Genomic DNA, 17307 nt, shown 5'->3' on the forward strand with positions numbered 1-17307 from the left:
TAGCGACGCTCGAGAGGAAATTTTTTTGGTGGCAGGGCATTCATCAACCATATTGAATGTTTCATTTGTGTATTTACCTTTGAAAAAGAGTGCAAAGGTAAATATAGACCCAAAATAGTCACCCACAAGACAATATAATCATTAACTCCATCATCCACAGTACGTATTGTTTGCAAAATAAAGATACAAAACTGACAAGAGTGAATTGATAAAATTAAATAATTGACAATTGTAGGCAAAATCACTTGATTGTTAATCTTTGCAAATGTAATAGTTACAAACCAATTTCATTATTTAAAAAATATACATGGTTTTCAAAAAGACGTATAAAAGTCGTCTCATGATACATAAGCTATGACAAAAAGAAACTAATGCTATCTAGCTATGGCTAAACTGACGTTGTCTAATCAGATGTCTCATCGCATCCAAGCGGTGTATCTGTCGGATTCTACAAAAAAAAACAATAAGATAGCTTTTTGTAAGTATAAACATATAGCAACGTTTATAAAACAATACAATAAATAGAAAAAATAAACCCTAATACTGACCATGCCGCCGTGAGAACTCAGGATGTCTATAAGGGCGTTTAAGCCCTTCCTGCCTGCGTACTCATGCTTGTACGATGTGGGATCATGTCCTGTAAATGACCACTTTCAAAACATACAAAGAATCCATTATGTTAGAATTTAAAATCCCATAAACCCTAAACTGTCAAACATAGAGAGAAATGTGAAAACACTTACAAAATCGGCCTCAAATGATGCCCACCCGCCACTCCCCAAGTGGTGCGAGCTCCCTGCCTCTACTCGCGCTCTAGCTGCCTTCTTTTGTTGCTTCCACTTGTCGGGATTCTCCCGCACTGTTTTCTTTGCATTCTTCCAATCTTCTTTGGCCAGTCAATCTGGTTTGCTCCACCCATGCTTCATTGCTTTTTGCACTTCAAAACGCTTATGCTTGCAGTATTTGCGCATTTGAACCTTCATCACATCTTCATTGAAGCGGTCATCCCGTGTTGGAACGGGAAACTCGTCATGAAGCATGCTGATGACTCTGTCTTTTAATTCATTTGGTACTTCACTCTAGGTGTTTAGTATGTAGTGTCTAAACACCTGAGAGCAAAGACCGCGCATGCACTAAATCACCTTCTTGCCTTCATCATCCAAGATAATGCCGCCGCTGAAGTCGACGGAGTAAGGCAAGCCCTATCGCCGCTGAAGCGTGCACCTGGGTGTCCCGGCAGGGGTCTCTAGCGGCATGTCAACGGGGGTATGGATGCCAGGTGTCTCCACTGGAGTCTGAGCCCCGAAGCGAGGAGTGTCCACTGGAGTGACTCCTGGAGGAGTAGCTAGTGGTGTGTAGCTATGGGGAACGGCAGTCAGCCGCGCAAAACCTGGTGTCGATGTCAATGATGTGACTGGTGTCGGGACGGGCAAAGAAGGGGAGGGTAAAGAGCCTCATCGAACACGAGGCGGTGTCTAAGCATCGGTGCCGGCATCCCCACAACAACCGCCACTGCCACTGCCACCACTAGAGCGCTGGCGCCTAGACGAGTGTGAAGATCGTCTCGTCGACACCGAAGCTTCGGAGCGTGCTGAATGCTCCAAAACAGAGGGAGATGTGGATGGAGTAGGAACGCGTGATGGTGCGCTAGAGCGATGACGCTCCATGTACCACTGTCTCTGCGGGGGTGACAAAGAAGAAAGAAACTCCTCATCATCCATACCTGCATTAAACAATCAAACATTTAAACTTAATATTGAATGAATGGAGTAGAAAACATGGACAAGTAGATAGATAGAGAGAGAGAGAGAGGTGCTCGTCGTCTCTGCTTGTGAGAACATACCTAGAGCATACGTACCTGGAGTGTATCCAAAGACCATTAAATACAATGACGCAATGACACATATAAATACAATGACACAATGACGCAATGACACAAATACTTGAGTTTTTACAAAACGGAGCAAAATTGTTCAAAACGGAGAATCGTACAAGAACTTGAAGGTGCTTGTAGCTTTGGAATGTTCAAAGGCTAACAACAACAGAAAGCGTTCTTCTTCTATTCAACTTGAGTGATGGAAGAGGCAAGTGCATAACTCTGAATTTTCAATCGAGAGAGAGAGAGAGAGAGAGAGAGAGAGAGAGAGAGAGAGAGAGAGAGAGAGAGAGAGAGAGAGCGCACAATCAAATCTTGCAGTTGAAAAAATAGGTGGTGGAGTTGCATGTGGCCATGGATTGCCCAAGATGTGAGCGCAAAATCAAAAGAGCGTTATACAACATGGAAGGTACTTAGAGAGCCAAAGTTTTTACAAAACGGAGCAAAATTATTCAAAACGGAGAATCGTACAAGAGCTTGAAGGTGCTTGTAGCTTTGGAATGTTCAAAGGCTAGCAGCAATAGAAAGAGTTCTTCTTCTATTCAACTTGAGTGATGGAAGAGGCAAGTGCATAACTCTGAATATTCAATCGAGAGAGAGAGAGAGAGAGAGCCAGAGTTTTTACAAAATGGAGCAAAATTGTTCAAATACAATATTTATGGCTTTCAGAGATCTCTCTCTCATCCTCGCATAGCTCAGCATAACTTCCTATATCTATATAGAGCTCTCCGTTTAAACACATGTCCTCTGTTTCATTTTGTAGATCCTCTGCATGCACCCCATAGAGAGTAGCAGCTTGATGTTCGTCTAGCACCACCTCCACGTCTTCTGACTGAGCATCTCCTCCGATCTCCTCCATTGATGCCGCTGTGATTGGCACATGGTAGCCTTCATACGTCCGTGCACTACGAGGGGTTACCTCTATGACGTACCACCAGTTTGACACAGACTTTGTAGGATGAAATATCACCTGCCAGAGCCACATAACTTACATGAGAGCTTCCAAGCACATTAATTCTAAAATGGGATGTTAACTATTCACATACTTACTTGTTCACAATGCTCAAGTAGTACGAAAGTGTCTCTTAGGTCAGTCCATTTCTTAGTTGAATCCACCTCAAGAAAACCAGACTCTCCTCTACGCACAGTAGCATTGTGACCCTCCATGATTATCTTGAACCATTGCACGTCGAGCAAGTCGACAAAAAATCCTCTATAATCGATCCTCAAAATCTCTTGTAGCGTGCCGAAGTAGGTGAGTTCCGCCACCACAGGATCTGCATTAGAGGACCGTCGTCGACTAGACTGTTCAAATTTTGCCATGATTCCACAATCTTGAGTAAAACGCTTTTTGTCGATCCGTTCCACCCTAAAATGTCGACCTTTACACCATGCTGTTGTGTATGACTTATACTACAACCAACAAAGATTATGAGTGGCCGTTCAAACATCTAGAAAGTTACTAGTCGTACATTGCAAACTTACCTTGGTCGCGCAACCCCGAGAGTACTCCCACTCTTCCTCAGTCACTTCTTCACCGCAATATTGTGCGCTTTTCAATTGGTTGTGCAACCATCTTAAGCTCATGAATGTTGGTAGGCTCTTTAGACCCTTCGGATAGTGCATCGGTGGTCATCTTCCCCTTCTCCACTCGATTCATGCCCTTTGTTGCTCTTGCTTTGCATCCTCATATTGTGAAATCCACTTCTGCATGACTGGATTGTGAAGCATGCAAAATCAGTTGATTTTAGCCTCTAGATCTTCCGTCATCTTCTTCTCAACACCGAGATTGCACATGACAATCCCAGATATGCGCTCATCATCTATGGTTCGCCATAGTGTGTCCCGGGCTTTATCAAATCCATCTAGCCACTCTCTAATGTACACTAGGGACTCTGATACCAACCAACCTTCTGCCATGCTACCCTCCGGACGTTCCTTCTGACGCACATATCCCTTGAGCGTTTTCATGAAACGTTCTAGAAAGAACATCCATCTGGAATGTACTGTGCCAGCTATTTCCACCTCATCAACTATGTGAACAAGAAGATGCACTTGAATGGTTACCATGGTAGTAAGGAAATGTTTCTCAAACATGCACACAACCTCCGCAACGTTTAGTTTGGCGAATGATATGGAGTTTACGTTGATCTCCTTTTGTGAGATCCATTGCACCAACTTCGCAAGTTTGTAGATTGTGTTACGGACGTCAAGAGACAAACATCCCTCAATGGAAACCGGTAAAATAAACTGCAAAACACGTGCAACAATGATATTAAAGTCCACACACAAATTTGTTACACAATTCCCACTATGATATACTCCACTATCAACATACCTGACACATTTTATGCGAGTCGTGTGACTTCAAACCGGTAAGCTTTCCTTCTTTAGTAAAACACGTTCGGAGCGAGTGCATTACGCCAGTGGGGGTCCGCAAAGATCGAATGGTCTTTGCGTTCTTGGGCTCCTGTGAAAATCCATGGTGCTTTAGGGAGTTTTATTGATCCATCGGACGCTGTTTGTGGCCAATATTGCTCCATACAATCCACATTTCTAAGGTCAACTCTAGCTCCCAAAGTATCTTTCTTGCCGGTCAGATGGTCCCATAGTAGATTACCCACATTCTTGAATATGTGCATTGGATCGAGCAAGTGATTGATCATGAGTCGGGGCCAGTATGGTAACTCATTAGGAGAAAGTTGGACTCACTTTTGGGCCCTGTAAGAAGTGCCACGTTGGCTTAGAGAGAGAAAATGAAAATGTGAAATTGTGCATTTTATGTGATACTTTTCTATGCAACAAAAAGCCAAAATGACATTCTTTGGTAGGTAGCCGCCGTCTTTATCATTCTTATCCTTTGTTCTCTTGTCAGGAATCCAACTAACCGTATGACTACACTAATTTGAACTTACAATCCGCAGCCCCTTCATCTTTAACACTTACCCAAAGAAAGAACACACATCATCTTCATGTTGATGTATTGCAAGAGTACGCACCGTTGCAGAAACGTAGGAGGGAGTCTTTCTTATCTCAACGGGAGAAAGAACTTAGAAGGACAAACAAAGAACATCATTTGGATTTGTGGACCGATGGGTCTATTTATCCAAAGGATCCTACGACAAATGCACCACCTCCCTTTGCTAATATCACTAACCTCTTACATTTCACAGGCGATGGAAAGGATGGGCTATTGGGATACACCGAACATTTGGAAATGAGAGGATTGAATGCGGAAAGGCAAAGAAACTTCCTGGCAATGGAGAACATGTAGCTGAAGAAACTTAATGAAGCATGCTCTCAAAAGATTTCATCAAACAAAGAGACAATCCAAGGCCTTGAGAAGAAGATCACAAGTTTGCTAGAGAAAGACACCGTGCTTGGTAGTCGGAAAAGAAAACGAGATCTGTGCAACATTGAGAACATGAAGGTTGGTAGTGGTGGCCTGAAAAAACGAATACGAGCTTTAAGGTAACTCAGTTTGTTTCTTCAATGTGCTTCATTAAGAAATGGATACACTTACTTTCCTATACATGATCATAACGCATTGCGATTTTTTGACAGGTCTTTACTGCATCCAAACTCGAACGGTGCAGGCTTCAATGCCGGAGTGCATTACAGCCGTCTAGTTCCAAAAGAAGTAGTTGAAGAGATGATAACTCAGAAAAAATTTCGTAAGTTGAAAGGGAGGCTACTTACCTCCTTCATGAACGAGAATCAGCTCGAACCAATGGAAGTGCAAGCAATACTTGATGAGAGTGGCATCTCGCAGATGGGATACATGGCACTCTTCAAAGCATTAGCTAAAAAGTCTCAAAATAAACTACAGAGAGGATCATTGCTGCCAAAGCCATCACATGTAAAGGCTGCTTGCCGGCACGTAAACGATGAGGTGTTTGAGAAACTTGGGTCACCATTCCATATTGAAGCAACTTTCTTAGGCAAGGGCGGCAGAGAGGTACAGTTTAACGAGCACAACAACCTCTTCGTTGATCTTGAAGCATTGCAAAGGTATGCAGTTAACTTCTTTGACATCAGTCAAGACGAGTGCGGTGGGGTTCTCAAGTTTGTTTTGAAGCTCAACGAGTGTGAGGTCCTGAAGAACAAGAAGTTGGAGAGAGTCACCATTACCCTCATGAACAGAGCTCTGGATCCATCAATAACGAAAGAGGATCCACGATACTTCAACGTGCAATCAGAAAACAACCTTCTAACTCTAGGATCATTTCAGGTATGCTTCGTTCAATCTCTGATAACAAAAATATTGATTATTTGGTTGTTGATTTCGTGTTTTCATTTTTCACTGCGGGTTGATAAGGAAAATGTTGAAATCCTCGATTTGGTTTTTAGTCAAACCCAAATTCCTTCTATCATCAGTGAACAAAGAAACGGAGCCGTTCTTTCAGTGGAAGGATTTGGTGACTACACAGTGGAATGGCACATGGCAGGTGACTTAAAGACTCTTAAGTGTATGTACAACATAACACACGGAGCATCTACGACAAATCCATGCTTATATTGCATGGCTGATGCACAATCACTTGCGAGTGTGCAATGGATTAGAGCTCCCAATAGACATCTTCAAGATAAAACTTTTAAACCAGTGCTTGATATTCCTCTGAGTAGAGTTCACGTCTGTACACTTTATGCACTCTGTCGAATAATTGAAAAGGTGGTTCATTTGTACATATGTTTTGCATGGACATTAAATCCAGAGAGTGAGTTGAAAAGAGTGATCAAAGCATTAGAGGGAGTGCTCTTAGACAATGGTTTGCATGGATGCAATGTCAAAATCGAAGAGGACCCTAAGATGTCTCAAAGTCAGTACAAGGTACCGAGGAAAGCATCGATAGGCGGAGTGAAGGCAAGAAGGTTTCTTGGGTTTAGCCTCAAAGATTCAGATAGAGAAGAAAGGAGAAACCTGTTCAACAAATGGAAACAGTTACATAAAGTGGTTAAAGACAATGTTGGTGGTGGGGCAATCCAGAATCACAAGGCGAACGTGTGGAAATCACTAGATAAAATTTTCCATTACGTTGAGCATCATTCTTGGGACCAAAGTAAGCTCACATCATTTCAAGTAGCCTTGCTGGATTGGAAAAAGGCTTACCTTACAGGGTGGGGTGGGCAACATATCACACATTACATGGTGGGTTGGCATTCTACGTATACAAAACAAAATTTTAAATTTTACTCTACTGACCATTTTGTTTTATTTCAATGCAGCACATACTGTTCAACCATGGTCCATATTTTTCCAAGACATACGGCTCACTATCAATATGGTCCACACAAGGCATGGAAAAAATCCACTACATGGCAAGAACATGTTATTTTAAGCACACTCGACATGGGGGAGGAAAAGAAAAGACCAATAGCCTATTAGAGTTACACCAATGGACTTATAGATGACTAATTCATAGAGCAAGGCAGAAGGAACTTCTTAAGAGTTCAAAAATTACACGGTCTTTACAACACATCCGCAAAGAGAAGAAACAGATGGCTTGTGGAGCTTCAAATGCGGCGGAGCGCCATGCGAGGTGGCATCGGTCACGAGTCAGGAGCGGGAGAAGATGGACCCGAGCTTGTCGTTTTTATCCTCTTCGATGCACCTCCTTCCTCACTTTGTACCTCTTCAATGTGCAAGATCTGTAGACGAGCTCGTTCTTCTGTTGATGGCAGCATCCCCACGGGCATCAGGCGTCTTCTTTCCCTCAGAAACAGCCGCTTGTTGTATGGATCTAAGATTTCCGGGTCTTCAACCCCTGTAGCCAGAGCTTGAGCTGTGTAGGACATGAAATAGGGGGCTCCGAGTGCTTCGCACCCATACCCAATGCCAAATACGCGTAGAGCAAACTATTTCTCAATCAGAATTAGTCTTTCTGCGTTTAGTGGGAGGGGGTGCCCACCACACAATCTTATAATAACTTTCATTGCAAACAGTGGGAACTTTGCATTGTCATCGGAGTATTCCTTGTGGTATATTATGATCTACATAAAAATTGCAATGAATTTATGGGCCGTAAGTGAGATGAGTGCAATTTCCAAGTTCTTGAATTGTTTCTACAAACCTTTTTGTGGTTGAAACGCCTGATGTAGTGAGACAACGCCGCATCCTTGCCTTGGACTCCAGTGGCAAGCCCTTGCCGTGAGCCTCCCGTTCTTCTAAGGAAACTATCGTCATACACTAGCACCTGGTAGCAAAAAAAAATGATCATGATATTTTATCACTGGGCCATCTGTAATACCATCTGAATGCACGACAAAAGTTACCATCTGATTCTCGTCCATTTCGAGCATTGACCTCCCCCACAAGTGAATAGACTGACTATTCATTACTTGATCTTTGGGTGCCACGTGCCTACCCATGTTTTCCAAGCAGAGTTGTTTTGTTGTCGATTCAAACTGCTCATCTGTTGGCAAATTGGCCTCTCCGAACTTCACTTCATTGAACGTATCTTTGATCAGTTGCCACCCTGAAGTGAACTGTGAGTCACGGACAGCTGTGTCAGCAATAAGATGTTGGTCCACTGCATCATCGTCCACAAACCCCATGTCTGCCTCACAAAAATTTGCCATTGCCGCTAGGCAGTAGTCCTCCCGTATATTGAGCTCATGCATGATATCTGTGAGCAGAACATAGTGGGTGTCGCCCGGCATAGCAAAGCTGGGAGCACAATTCAGAGGCAAAGTCACTTCCTTACTTGGGCTTTATTGCTTGCACCCTATTGCTGCATCTGCAAGAGAAACAAGAGTTAAGCCCGCATCAAATGTTTCCTTTAGTACCTCTACCCGCTCTTCTTCAGGATTGAATTGCACCTCCACATCCTCTACCTCTTCCTCCGGCACCAATGGACAACTACCGAAAGTTGTTGACTACGAAGTCTCTGACTCACCATCCGTCTGCAAGTATAAGTAACAGACAAACCCATGGTAGAATTCCAATAAGTGACACTTTTTGAAGTGCTTCATACACCTGTCTTGTACAAGCAGTGCATTGGAGGGACACTTTTCTAGACAGCGATTCAGTCTCCTTGAAGCACTCTTGTTAGGGTCAAGGTCGGCAGGGTGCACATATCTCATGCCATCAACTGTCATGGAATTGTCACAAGTGACTGCCTCATACTGTTGCAAATGGTTTTGTAGGTACTCAAAGGAGCAATCTATAATCCTCTGTATAGAAAACTCTGCATTGAACATTCCTGATAGTTCTGGTGCACGGTGATGAGCACGGGCATTATATAAGAATGTGAATAGTTTTTCTTCACATGTATCCTCGCTCACGTCTGTCTCCAGGACTATGATCCCCATGACTGAAAGAAAAAGCAAGCCAAAACTATTTGGTGTCATAACCAAGCGAATGTTGAGCCTCGAGTACCCCTCAATGTCCTTTTTTTCTTGGTTCTGTCCCGTGTGCTAATGTCATAAGAGTTGACGTTAGTTGAGTCAGAACCAAGCGAGTAGGGGCCCCAAGAATCACCGAAGGGACCTATCGATGGGTTATGTCCCATGCGCTAATGTCATAAGAGGTTACGTTAGTTGATTCATAACCAAGCGAGTAGGGGCCCTAAGAATCTCCGAAGGGTCCTATTCGCTTGGTTCTATCTTGTGACCTAATCATTCGGAATAGGTGGATAAGAACATAGCATATTATGTTATCAGTGATAGATTTATGGGCCTACTCACTCACTATGCCCAAACTCAGGCACGGTCACTCAGGCATGGTCACATAAGGAGTAATTATTCCAACCATGAATGCGGTATTGTCACATAAGGAGTAATTATTCCAACCATGCATGCGTTTTTACCCTAACTCAGTGGCTTCGGTGCGCACAGAGTTAACAGCACACAGGAAGGGGAGAGGCAGGGAGAAAGAACCTGTCTCTGCAATATCCAATGGCGCCAAGTTGGATGGTGATGTCGCAAGCCACCAACAGCAAGAACTAGAGGGGGGCGATGGCGATGGCGACGCGGCAGCAAAGGACTCGACCCAGTGGAGGTCACTCAACGCAGGATCACGAGAGCTGGCCAAGGGAAAGAGTGCAAAAAATGCAAAGGCGATGGTGATCTGTTTGTTCTACTTGGAGATGGAGATGGCGAATGCAAGGGCTATCGGCGTCTGACTCTAAACGCAGGATCACGAGAGCTGGCCAAGGGGAAGGACGTAGAAAAGGCAAAGGAAGCGGCGATCTGTTTGTTCCACTCGGAGATGGAGATGGAGATGGCGACTGCAAGGGCGATTGGCGTCTGTCTGACCCTAAACGGTCACTCAAAAAGGCATGTGGGCTGCGCTCTCAAGGATAACCAGTATTAAATGGTCTCAGATTCCCATGCAATACTATTTACCAACCGCAATCTCACGCATAAGTGAAGTTGGCACCCTCCCCGAGGTAAGCATTCTAAGTTGAGGCATTACCCCCGCCAAACATCTCAAGTTTCAACTATTCTGCCTCTTTGCGCGTCCTCTACTGCACATCATTCTAATTAACTCTACCCCCATCGACGCTACGCGGTAAGCAAACTCCATCACCTCTTACTCTCGCGCATCCTCCTTCTCTTACTCTTCTTCAGCGACGCGGAACTCTACACACAGTGAAGAGGTATGCTACTTACTACCCTTCTGTGCACTTGTATTTTGTGTAGTTAGTACCATGCGAATAAGGGAAGGTAAACCCTGTTTGCTGCATCTATTCGCTTGGTACAGGTCATCATCCTTGGTCAGTACCAAGGTAAACCCTGTTTGCTGCACCTATTCGCTTGGTACAGGTCATCATCCTTGGTCAGTACCAAGAGAATAAGGTAAGGTCACTTAGTCCGAAGCGCCCTATTCGCTTGGTACTGACTAAAAGAAAATTTAAGTGATGTCTGCTAGTACAGAGGTCAATACTAAGCAAATAAGGGGAAGGTAACCCCTGCTTGTTGTGGATTTAGGGTTTTCTTTTGCCAAATACGCGTTTTGATTTTATAAGAAAGAAACAAAATTACAACTGAACACCGGGTTTTGAGTTAGAAAACACTTCAGACTTTACAAAGAGTGGCCTATTAATTTCTGGGGGTTTAGGGTTTGCAATAACCATGTAGTCCTTTTCCTTCACAGCCAGGCTATCTCTTCGCAAAGCCTATTGGCAAAGTTAATGGCTTCCTCATATTTACTGGCTAGCTCAAGCACTTCATCCTTCATTTCCTAAAGCCAATTAATGATAGCCTCCATAGAGCCATTCTCGGCGAGAAATCGTTGCATGTCTTCAGGCCTTCTTGTTTCCAGAGAGTCTTTAAGGATTGAGACCCTCTGCCTGACGATCAGCATTTGCTACAGCTTCAGGCTAGCATCCTGCACAAAGCATTTAGCAAGTAAGCTCTTCAAACTAGGAGCCTGGAAATTGGGAGCAGAAAGCAAAGAATTACCAGCGGCTTACCTCGAGAATTAAATCCCGTGTTGACAGCAGCCACTCCCGAGCTGTGTTGATCGAGAACATTAAAGGTAACATCGGGGGAGGGCCAAGGGGGGACCTCATGAGGAGGGCCCGGATGCGGTGTTGCTGGAGCTACGGGAGTATACCTTGAAAAGGAATCACCACTATCCTAAGCTTCTTTTAGTTGTTCTGCGAAACCCTGAGGGAGGTTCTAAAACAACTGCTTCTTAAAAAGACTTTCAGACATGTCTAAAAAGAAGAGCCTGGGTTCTGGCTTATGAGTGAGTGGTCTGTGAGGGGTGGTACCGCCATGCGGTTTCATGAGAGGTGGACATGGGAGAGAGAATCAATGGTACCATCCCCCCGATATTAGGGGAGGTGATGGGAGGGAACGACATGACAGTTAGGACCGCATCGATTTAATATCTCCTTCACATTGGTATTTTGTTGCAGCGGATGCAAACCTGTTCGCTTGCTTGTACACTTTTCTGAGGTCACTACCCAGCGAATAAGGTATTTTGTTGCAGGGGATGCAAACCCGTCCGCTTGGTAGTGACCTCAGAAAATGTAAGTGATGTTTTCTATTACTATTTTCTGAAGTCACTACTGAGCGAATAAGGCAAGGCAAGCTCTTTCCTATGCACCTATTCGCTCGGTAGTGACCTCAGAAAATATAAGTCATGTCTGCCATTACTATTTTTGGAGGTCACTACCGAGCGAATAAGGCAAAGCAACTCTTTCCTATGCACCTATTCGCTCGGTAGTGACCTCAGAAAATATAAGTCATGTCTGCCATTACTATTTTCTGAGGTCACTACCGAGCGAATAAGGCAAGGCAAACTCTTTCCTATGCACCTATTCGCTCGGTAGTTACCTCAGAAAATATAATTCATGCCTACTATTACTATTTTTTGAGGTCACTACTGAGCGAATAAGGCAAGGCAACTCTTTCCTATGCACCTATTCGCTCGGTAGTGACCTCAGAAAATATAAGTCATGCCTGCTATTACTCTTTTCTGAGGTCAGTACCGAGCGAATAAGGCAAGGAAACTCTTTCCTATGCACCTATTTGCTTGGTACTGACCTTTTCTGAAATTTGAAGTCCCTTGTGCTGACAAATGAATTGTCTTTTGGTGTTATTGTATTTGTAGAGATGCCTCGTGTAAAGGCCTGCGCTAGGAGGGCAACAGGTGAATCTTTGAATGCTCAAGAAAGAAGACGCCGATATGAGGCGCACAGAGGTGTACTGCAAGAGCCGCGCAGGATAGAACGACACGTTCAACCTGCTATTCCACGTCTCCCTTTCTAGCGATTAGTGCGGGAGATTTACGAGCAGCGGAGAGTCGGCATGCGATGGGCCAGCAGTGCACTCCTCTGCCTTCAAGAAAGTGTTGAAGACTACCTTGTGGAATTCTTCAGCGATGGATATATCCTGGCTGCCCATGCACACCGCGTCACTATCATGCCGCGGGATTTTAATACTCTTCATAGGCTTCGTTTCCGCTACGATGGGCTGCTTCAGCCAGTGCCTATCCGGGATAGTAGAACCATGGATATTCTCAACATCCCCCCTCTCCATCCTCGTGCACGACAGAGAGAGCCGTCTAGGGCTGAAACAAACAACAGAAGGATCCGATCACGGGTCGAGAGAAACGACACAGATGGGTAGGCTGAGATAGCCGCAGAGGGACAAGAGCAAGCCAGAGTGGACCCCAAGGCAGTCATGGAAGAAACAGAGACAGTTATCAAGGAGCCAGCTAGACACTAAAATGAGCAAGTCACGGAGGATCCGCAGCCCATCGTGGACGATGAGGGACAAGAGCAGGTCAGGGTGGAGCTTGAGGCATCTATGGAGCAACCAATATTGAAGGAAAATGATCCGGAGCCTGAGGAGCCTGAGGCTGTTAGGGAGGAGCCTGAGGCAGCCAGGGAGCCAACTCAAGAAAGGCAAGGACAAGGCTCTGCATCAGAAGGGCCATCCAACGTATCGGATGAGTCAATTATTTTAGAGCAAATCAACAAAGAGAATGAAGAGGAGTTGAGAATTTTGTTGAGCTCAGTGCCTCTGCATGCGCACATACAACTGTCTGCAAGGTCAGAGGAGGCCTGCATTACCAACCTCGATAATGTAAACTTCATGTGCATGTGCAGTTTCACCGATTCGCTCGCAACGAATGAGGTCGTCAATGTTGCTTTGTGGTAATTATCATGCTTGGATTTTGGTACTACTCGCTCGGTATTGACCCATGTCTTTGCGGAAGTTGCCAAGTTTTTCTTTATAATGGTTCACTACCATAAAGACATGAGTCAATACCAAGCAAGTCAGTTGCTTATGGAATTGGAATTTGCCGCTGACTCGCTCGGTATTGACCCATGTCTTTGCGGCAGTTGTCAAGTTCTTCTTTATAATGGCTCATTTCAGCCAAGACATGGGTCAATACCAAGCGAATCAGTGGCGGATGGAATTCGATAGCTGCCCCACTCGCTCGGTATTAACTCACTTGGTGTTCAAGTCTAATCTCTGCCATTTGTTCATGTTAGCCACACTGTCTCGCTTCTACCCCCTGAGGTTCAAGAGAAAGTATATGTAATAGATCCGCTGATATCGCCTTATCTGCAGAACAACTCAGTTTCCTTTTTGAGTCTGATGAACTGGTTTAGTAGAGTCAACTTTGATCTAGTGCGCTTTCTGGTCACTGCGTACAATCAATCGTGAGTATTTTCTTGCCTTGTTAAAAACATCTTGCATTGAGAATCTCTCCTCATCTTTGATGGTGTCTTTGTAGTGATCATTGGAGTCTGATGTTATTTGACATGGAAGCTTAGATTGTTTACTACGCAAACTCCGGGCAAAGCAGGGCGTTTCACGGTCGTGTAAAAACTTAAGTTCCATTTGGGTACATCTAGAAAGTAGTGTCTCTTTGTAATGTGTTGCTGACTCAAGTGGTTATGTATGTAGTGCCGCGAAAAACCTTGTATGCTGTGTAGAGCATCTTTTGTTAGAACATGATCTAGGAAATGTAGTTCGACACAAACGGGTAACCGTGCCCACGCAGACTGATGACTATAGTTGTGGCTGGCGAACCTGTTTGAATGCCGTGTTGATCATCAGTCAAATTATGGATATACCGAACGTAAGTAATCTGATGTTTTATTGTTTGCTACAACGTATGTATGAAGCAACAGATGTCTATATGACGCTTCTACAGGAACTTCAATTAGATAACTACACCAACAACGATGTGCGACATTTTTCTGTAATGGCCATCCAGCATATTATAATCTCGGTAAACAAACGCACAAGAGAGGAAGCGGCAAGAGCTGACGAGTTCGAAGATGCTCGCATTAATGAAATAACGCAACACCACAATCAGACTCAAGAAGAAGTTTGAAATATGCAAGAAGTAATCAACCAATATTATGCGGACGCCGCAGAAGTAGAGGAATGGGCTACACATCGACGGCAAGAGCAAGAACAGTGGGAAGCTTCATAGGTGCAAGAAGCATGGGAAGCCATGGAAGAGGCCCATGATTTCGAGCGATGCAAAAGGATGCCCGAGACCAGCGTCCCCAGAGGCAGAGGTAGCAGCAACCGGAGCAGAGGGCAGGGGAGCAACCGGAGCAGAGGACAGGGGACGAGTGGCACAAACCGCGGGAGAGGACAGTAGCAGGGAAAGGGAGAAAATTACTTGTATAAATCTTGACAGAAATAACACAATATGTAAAGTTTTGAAACATTGAAAATGTACATTTTTGAAACATTGTTTGACCGCCAAAAAATATCTCTGCATTAGTCATTTTGAAGAGTACATCATGGTTTGCATGGCATCAAAGCTCTTTGCGTGCACAAGGTATGTGACCTAGCTTCCGGTGGAAGCAATTACGTGAAGTGTATTTGTTAGTGACTCCTTGCACAATGTTGTTTTCTCCTTGCGCCTTGGAATTTGAAAAGAAGAAAAAGTTAGATTCAGTCATAGTATATTAAAGACAATCAAAATTTATCGATTTAGTAAACACCTTTCTATTGTTGAGACTGAATGCCTACAATTCCGACAAAAGTGGAACTTCTTCACATGTAAGATCTATCCTGAGCTGTGCCAGAGTTGTGCTTGACATTGTCTCCATCACAGTAAGTAGGCTGTCTCGAAAGTAGAGCTCCATTGATAAAGGTTTGTTCTCGAGGCTGTTCTTTGTATCTTGGTCGAGTGGAATAAGCTGCCCACTAAGAAGATGATATCTAATATAGTAAAATGATACTAAGAAATTTTGAGAGCTTATAATGAACTTGCAAATTATGGACTTCTTTTGTAAAATACAGATTTTGTTCTGTGATTGTTTCCTATCCCATTTATCATCTAAAAAGTCCAAACAGCTCTCAGACTTGCAAATGAACATTGTTGCAGTAGTTCTTATTTGCTCATCGAAGAAAAAATCTACAAACACTTCAAGAGGCATAAATAGTGCGAGGCGAACTATTTTTGTGGCAATTGAATACTTGAGGGACTTTTGTATATCCTGAAACAACTTATTCCTGAAGCTTTCACTAGTTTGTGAAGCAGGCAAGGACCAATCCTTGCCGTCAAAGGATGGAAGTGACAAAGGAGATACACGACCCCAACCAATGGAAGTTCTCGGTTCCACATATGACATATCATAAAAGAAAATTCCATTATCTGCAAGTTCCTTGTGTTGTCTTCCTCGGTACATTTGCTCACCAATAAATGCATGGAAATCATAAAAAATCCCAACTATACTCTCAACTGGTTGCCAATCTGTCCTATTCGATGGATAAATATCTGAAACATACCAAAGACGATATCCACCACTTAATATTCGAATATAATCATGCACTAAGCGAGATGCTGAAATAACTTACAGTTGGGTCAATGCCTTGGAAAACTTGGAGGAGATGTTTGCAACCTTAAGTCTGCATGCTGGAAAGCATGTTGTATGAGGACCTCTTTCACCCGCTTGATTTGTGCACACACTTTAAACTCTTTAACTTGACCCTTGAAAGCCTCCACGAAATCATTGCGTTGCCTCCTCTTCCTCCTCCTAGTTTGCAATAGAACCCAATTTTCGATAGTTATTCGAGATGGAATCCATGCTTGATCGTCTGTAGTATAACTGTTAAAAATGCTAACAGAGTCAATGGTAGTGCTAGGCCTTCGAGAAGTAGACATGGTGTGCAGTAGAATGAATACACAGAAAGGTTAGCGCAAATATAAAAAAGGGAAGAAGTTTTGAGAGAGAAGTAGAGCTACTCAAAGTCATATTTGGGCGGGAACAAAGATACTAGATAGAGTCTTCAATGAAAGTTCTAAAATTCCTCGGTACATAGTTAATACAACTTACGGCATTTATGTCTTGAAATCGTGAAATTGTGCAATTTGATGAACCAAAATAATATTTCCTCCCTTTTTTTAAAAAGAGCTTGACTCCAAAATGTCGATTTTCAACGTAACGTTAGCCTCTTCCTCATTGGTCGAGCGCCACTCTCTCTCTAGAACTGAAAGGCCCAAAAGTGAGTCCAGCTTTCTCCTAATGTGTACCATAGAGATAGTCTCTTCATCCCTGGGGGCACTCCGTCATCACACATCTCCTTCTGCTCTAACCATGCTTGTGTAGACATCCTCGGTGGCTCTCTTCCCAAAAAGCCATCGCGTAACACATGATTCTCTGGAAGATACGCTTGATGACCTTCGTAGATTTTCTTCTTCAATGAGGGCGCCCTACGTGCATTCAGTCTAGGTCCACATGTGACACATACTCTGTATCCGCTTGTTTGAAGCCCTGCATGTATACACATGATAATAGATCAGCTTGAGAAAAACCAATATTTACAGTGTCTGAGTGATGAGTGTCAATAGATCACCTGAGCATTCTGTTAGTCCGGGATAGTGATGCATGGTCCACATTAGAATGCCTCTGATGAAAGCATTCTGTCGACATGTGTGTCGGCTCATATCCACCACTTATATGCCAATCCACAATTGTTGTAGCTCTTCCAATAGTGGA

At 43.7% G+C, this 17307-nt stretch overlaps 1 pseudogene; it reads right to left on the bottom strand.

Moving 5' to 3' along the window:
• Positions 1 to 403: 403 nt before the first annotated feature.
• Positions 404 to 926, bottom strand: LOC147461587 (uncharacterized; annotated as a pseudogene).
• Between the last annotated feature and the right edge of the window lie 16381 nt (positions 927 to 17307).

This window comes from Adiantum capillus-veneris, chromosome 3 (genome assembly GCF_014529385.1).
Source record: "Adiantum capillus-veneris isolate H3 chromosome 3, ASM1452938v2, whole genome shotgun sequence".
Taxonomy (NCBI): Eukaryota; Viridiplantae; Streptophyta; class Polypodiopsida; order Polypodiales; family Pteridaceae; genus Adiantum; species Adiantum capillus-veneris.